Source organism: Canis aureus, chromosome 24 (genome assembly GCF_053574225.1).
Source record: "Canis aureus isolate CA01 chromosome 24, VMU_Caureus_v.1.0, whole genome shotgun sequence".
NCBI lineage: Eukaryota > Metazoa > Chordata > Mammalia > Carnivora > Canidae > Canis > Canis aureus.
In genome coordinates, this window is record NC_135634.1 from 26,366,642 (window position 1) to 26,373,543 (window position 6,902).

Sequence of the window (6,902 nt, forward strand, 5' to 3'; positions counted from 1 at the left end):
TTAAGAGAATTCATGATTTTAATCCTTAGGTTATAAATGGGAATAAACTATGCAGCCAGAGACTAGATTATTCCCAGGTCTACTCTCATCTAGGTGAGGCCTTGGAACCAGTACTTATCAATAAAATGTGAGTTAAAGTGTGATAGCAGATAGTTCTTCATGTTTCTCTTACATTTCTGTGAGTCTTGTGAACAGAGGCATTGACTACATTCTGTTTAGGGCAACATTTTTAAGGATACTTGCATAGTAAAATGGCCCCAGAAAATAGAAATAATGTGTCCTTCTGGAGAAAGTGGCAAGCTCACTTACAGCCTTGGAAAATGAAGACAGTGTCTACCTGTGGAGCATAGGGCATAGAAGTACTAAAATAATAATAAAAATAATAATAACAATATTTCCTTGGAAGCAGAGGATGGACATGATTATACCTATTACCAAAAATTCTAGTTCTGTAAGCTCAGAGATTTTCTATTATAAAATAACCCACTGTGTGTTCAGGTATCTGCCCTTCTTTATGTTGCCCTGTAGAGTTCAAGGCTTGGACACAGGCAAAAAAAAAAAAAAAAAAAGCTGACACTGCCTTGTATACTACTGCGTAACTAATAAATTGTCTTTTGTGTCTGACTTCAGAGTCTTGTGTTTTCCAAAAGCATTCGGAAATGCTGACCATGAAGCTGTGGTCAGTGCAGGGAAGGGAAAGAACAAAACAAAACAAACCTCTTTAGCTATCCTCCTAAGTTCAAAGTCTGGGGCCCTGAGATCAAACTGATAAAAGAGAGTTTAACAGGAGGAAAAAAAACACATTTAATAATTTATGTGCAGATGGGAGTTCACAAAGAAATATGACTCCAGAAGGTGGCCTGAATTTGGTGCCTTGTATACTATCCCAAAGGGTGACAAAGTGTGAGGAGGATGTTAGACAAAGCAATAGAGGATTGAAGCCTCTTGAGGAGGGAGTAAATTATGGAAAGGTGATGAGGAACATATGGTAAACAAGAGTTTTCCAGTAAGGTTTGTTATGCAGAGTCTGAACTAATAGGAGGCCAGTCATCTCAGATGATTAAGTGTCCCTCTGGTAAGAGTTGTTCTCCTCTTCCTGGTACAGGAGAAGATGCATTTACAAATTTGAATTTACTTTATAAATGCAAAATTCCTTTACGAAAAATATTGCTCTGTTTAGAGCTTTTCCTGTGTCTGCTTTTCAATTGCCTTCAGCTGAAAATAAGTCTTATGTGAAAGTTGTATATTTTAGGGTTGCATATTCTGGTCCCCTTCACAGGTTAGCTGGCAAGTAGGGTAAAAACTCAAACTCTTCACAGTTCTTGATGGTTTTGGCTCTGAAGATGGGATGCTGACAGAGACATGGATTTTTGGAAGAGGAAAGACAAAAGCCCCGCGTTCTGGGATCAGTGAAAAGAGAAAACTACCCAATGGGTGTTGTCATCCAAGTGTTGAATGGGGGAAGGGAATAATGGGCAGCACTTGCTCTGCCTGGTAATGGAAGTTAAAGGCTGACTAGTGAAAAATATGTTTGAAACAAATGGCACAAATGGTACCTTGGTCAAGCAAGCAGAGGAAGAGGTATTATCAGGGCAAGCAGAGGAAGAGGTATTATCAAGAAGATGGGGCCAGCCCGGGTGGCTCAATGGTTTAATGCTGCCGTCAGCCCAGGGCCTGATCCTGGAGACCGGGGATCAAGTCCCGCATCAGGATCCCTGCATGGAGCCTGCTTCTTCCTCTGCCTGTGTCTCTGCCCCTCTCTGTCTCTCATGAATAAATAAAATCTTAAAAAAAAAAAAAAAGAAGAAGAAGAAGATGGGGTAGCTTCTCCACAGCTTCATCTGAAAGGTCATTTATTATGGTTACTGATCCAGTTTCTCAGCTGAAATAATGTTGGCAATGAGTACCTTGCAATGCAATTTGGAACTTTACGTGTACTGAAAGCATTAGAATTTATTTGGTTGAGCCATGAGTGACTGCTGAAAGTGAAAACAAATGTGCTTTGGTCACTAATGAGGAACCACTCTCACCCTCTTCACTCATCTGACTCATTCTTCTATTCCAGTTTCATCTGCTTTAAGGATAAAGTGGTAGAGCCAAGATCTTTCTGATCCCAAGGAGGACTGAAGACCATAAACACTTTGAACTTTGGGATAGGGAGGATTTCAAACCTTTATCACTATGTTGGATCCAGTACCCAAAGAGATTATGTACTCACTTCCATGGGGAAAGGAGTACCCAAATATAGCTGGAACAGTTTAGCTAGGGTTCATAACAGGTGAGAGATGCCAATGTGACCTTGTATTTTTTTGTCTTCTTCTACCTCTAATGTAGCGGGAAGTGATATATTTTATGTTTCACTTTTTATCCCAGTAGTGTCAGGGAGATGCTCCCAGGAGTCAATGTAGAGAAGTGCTTCTGCCTTTAATGTACTGCAATCCCACCAACCTCTTTGAATTTCAGTGACTGATCATTTTGATAACTGGAACCTATAGTGGGTTGAACTGTATCCTTCCAAAAGATATGTTGAAATTCTAACTACCAGTACTAGTGAATGTTACCTTATTTGGAACTAGGAGCTTTGTAGATATAATCAATTTTAGATGAGATCATAGAGAATTAGGGTTGTCTTAATCCAATGGCTGGTGTCCTTCTAAGAAGTACATTTGGGCACAAACACATGGAGAGGGAAACACCACATGAAGTCCCAAGGCACATAAGGAAATGGGCCCTGTAATGGTAGAGGTTGAGGCTGGAGTGACACAGAAGCAAACCAAGGAATAAAAAGTCCTTCTGACGACCACCAGAAAGAAGGGAGAGGCAAGGAAGGAGCTTTCTCTAGAGCCTTCTGGGGGAGGTATAGCCCTGCTAAATATCTTGATTTCAGGCTACTAGGTTCTAGAACTATGAGAGAAGTAGTTTCTTTTGTTCTAAGCCACTCAGATTGTGGTACTTTGTTATGACAGTCCTAGGGAACTAATATATAGCCTTTGGTTTCCACCTAGAATTGCAACATGCAATTTTGAGTTCATCACCTCCCTGATATGACTATCAGGAACAGACCCTTTGAAAGGCAGCTACTACTTGCTACTGACTTTTTTCAAAACTAAATACCTGATTTATGGAGTCATTGTGACTGTCCTATCTGATATTTTCATTTTAGGGTGGTTCAACTCAGCCTTGGTGATCAAAAAGAGAGAAAGGACCTAACAGACCTTACTTGTTAAATAGAAATGGTACATTCTAGAACAAAGCCAGCCTTTTTTTTTTTTTTTTTTTTTTTCACTAGAATCTGTTTTACATTTAAAAAGTGGCAGCTGTTTCTTTGGGGAAAACATAATATCCCACTCTATGGCCTAAAGCAAAATTGCTAGCTCAGTGGGACTCACAGTTCTGAGAGATTTCCCTAAATGCCTGATCCTGGATCACTAAAGGTATCCACTGGGTTACTAGACTATTCAACTTTTCTAACTATGCAGAAACAAAAGCATTGATGGTCACTCCACTGAGTATGTAAAAATAAAGGCTCTTGTCTTATCTTTGACCAATACCCTCTTTAGTACATTTTTTAAATATATAATTTTTCTGAATCATTAACCACTACAAATAACCTAGCTATTTGGTATGCCATTTTAAACATTGCAACCTGATAGATTAAAGACATCCTTCTCTGGGATTATGAATGATAGAAACAAACTGCAGTTACTGTTTAGACTCCCTAGTTCACACATTTAAATATTTGTGAAAAGTGCTTGTTTTCTGATAATACCAACTAGAATCAATGATGGGCTTATTAGATAAAGTATTTAATGAACATACTATCCATAGCAACTGATATTACTAAACATTGGAATAACCTTTTCAAAAACTGACTCAAAACATTTCTGACTCTGCATCTTGTACCTCTTTCTGATTCCCATACCTTGGAAATATAAATTAGTCAACAAATGCAGCTATCTCAAGAAAGTCAATATGTCCTCTTGGGTGCTTCTTAGGTAATGACCAGGATGAAAATGGTGGAGGTTAGTAGACTTAACTTGAAAATTCAGTACTATGCCTTGACCATCTCAGGGTATGAAACTTCTTTCTTTCCCCCCAACAATAACTCCAGCCTGGCCTGGTTGGTGCAGTTTTCTGTTGGCCAGGTTGCCACAGAATGACCCATATGTGACCTTTTTGAGAATGTAATGGATTTCTTTCTTTTTTTTTTTTTAAGATTTTATTTATTTATTCATGAAAGACACACACACACAGAGAGAGAGAGAGAGAAGCAGAGACACAAGGCAGAGGGAGAAGCAGGCTCCATGCAGGGAGCCTGACGTGGGACTTGATCCCAGGTCTCCAGGATCACACCCTGGGCTGAAGGCAGCACTAAACCGCTGAGCCACCCGGGCTGCCCTGTAATGGATTTGTTTAAGTTTTACAAAAATTTCCTTGTACTTCTTGTATATGAATTTTCCAGACAAAAGGTTTGTGCTTAAGTAGAAGATGATTGAGAGAGGGAAAAAAATGCAGTTGTAGCTAACTGGGATTTGGGATGACCTCAAATGTAGGGTAGCTTCCCAGGATTCTCACCTTTCAATGTATATGGTGAAGAAAGTTCAGCAAAACTGTCTTCTGATGTCAGAGGAAAAGCAAAATTGTAAGTGATGAACTTGTTTGTTTAGGAAAAAGATTTCCAAGCACAGTAATGAAGGGTTACTTCTGCTTATAGTATATGGTTTTTTTCCTCTGCTTATAGTAAAATGCAGAAGAAAGAAACTGAGGCCAAAACTGCTAAACAAAAAGGAATCAGAACTTGATGAATTTGGAAATTCTCGCCATATAAAATGGCAAAAGATGCAAAATTCAGACATCACTTCAGAATTCTTGGCTTAGGGGAAAAAGTCAAGGATGGTAGCTGTATAAACATTTGCTAAAACTTCAGAAAAAATACAAAGAGCATTCATTCATACAAAGCACCCTTTCAAGAGATTAAGGGTGTGTCTCATTGATCCTCTTAATCAAACCACAGGGCCTCCAGGAGGCTTAGAGCATTGACCCTTATCTATCACAGCAGAAAACTAAAACATAGAAAGGATTAATTTGGAAAAATCTGTGGAGGTGAATTTTGTCAAATGAAGCTAACCCCATTGAAATCAAAGGGAGACCTAGAAAGTTTTGAGAAGTTTATTTAAAAAAAAAAAAAAAGAAAGAAAAGAAAAGCTCATAAGAAAACCCCTAAAACCTCTGCTTATTGGACTGAAAGTGACAGAGTATAAAATAAAAGGCAGTTGTCGGATCTCCAAAATTCTACTGGCAGGAAACAGACTGATAAAATTATTCAGCTTCAGAAGTGTCCTACCTTCCATAAAAAAAGGAGAAATCCAGAGAGTGCAGCTGACATGGAGGGTTATCCTCAGATCTTGAAAACTAATCAAGAAATGCCAAACATTGGTCCAGCTGTATTTCAGATCTGCTGTGCCAATGACCCCTTTCTGACTGGAACTGCTGAAAGGTAGCAAAATATCTCACAGCCCAAAATAATGCCTCTTGGCATAAGAATTAGTTTGAGCTGGTTATTTTGAGAAACTGCAGGCACAGAAGCTGTGAAAGGAGAGTAGATTTTGTAAATAAAGAAAATCTATATTTATATGAACAATTTACATTTAAAAAGGGGACCTGTGGTAGAGATAGAGCTATTATCAGCAATAACTTGTTCATCTGAGAGACTTGTACTTTGGAAAGAAATACCTTAGATCCCCAGATACAGGGAGAAGAAAGAACATTGATTTTTTTTTTTTTTCAGCTTTCTGACTACCCAAGAAGACTTCCTTATGGGAGAAAAATGACCCATTATATGCTATGTGATGGTTAATTTTATTTGTTAACCTGTGGCAAAAGGATGATCAGATAGCTGGTAATACATTCTTTCTGGGTGTGTCTGTCAGGATATCTATAAGAAATCATCATTTGAATCAGTAAATTGAGTAAAGAAGATTGCCCTCACCATGCAGGTGGACATCATCCAACCCACTGAGGGCCAGTAGAACAAAAGATGGATAAAGGGCAAGTTCACTCTCTCCAGTTGAACTAAATCATTCATTGTCTCTGCCCTCAGACATCAGTGCTCTTGATTCTGGCCCCACTATAAGACTGGAACTTACAGGATTGTCTTCCCTAGTTGTTAGGCTTTTGGGCTTGGACTGGATTTACATCCCCAGCTTTTCTGGGCTTCGAACTTGCAGATGATAGATCATGGGACAACTCAGCCTCCATAATCACAGAGGCCAATCTCTCATAATAAATCTCTTCTTATCGTTTCTGTTTTGAGTCTGTCTCTTTGGAGACCTTGACTAATATATTCTCTCACAAACAGTTTGAAGCTTCTTTAATTTTAATACTGCTGGATCAATAATTTATCACTACTAAATGGCTCAAACACAATTTGATCATCTATCTCATTGATAACTCTATTGGGACAGCAGAGGGTAGCTCTAGCTCCTCCACCTTCCATACAAGGCAAATATCATCACCTCCAAATATCTTTTCAATCTCCATTGCTACAGCTATAACTCATTCATTCCATGAGACAAATGATTGCATATGGATAGTGACATGGACAACAAGACAGGTTTGACTGACTGCTTTCAAGTAGTCCTTCCAAAAATCAATAACTGACTAAATTATTCAAGATGAATAGTAAATCCTAAGGTCATGTCAGAGGTCTCACAAGCCAGGCCCCCAGAAAGATGTAGGTACCTGAGAAAGGGCTACCAATAGTTGCAAACAAGCCTCTTATTCTAAAGCATAATTTGTAACCTATGACTACATTTTTTTGTATAGAAATTAGTTATTAACTTGCCTTTCACCCTAACTTATATTTACTTATACTTTAATGGTAATTATTAGGAAAATTCAAA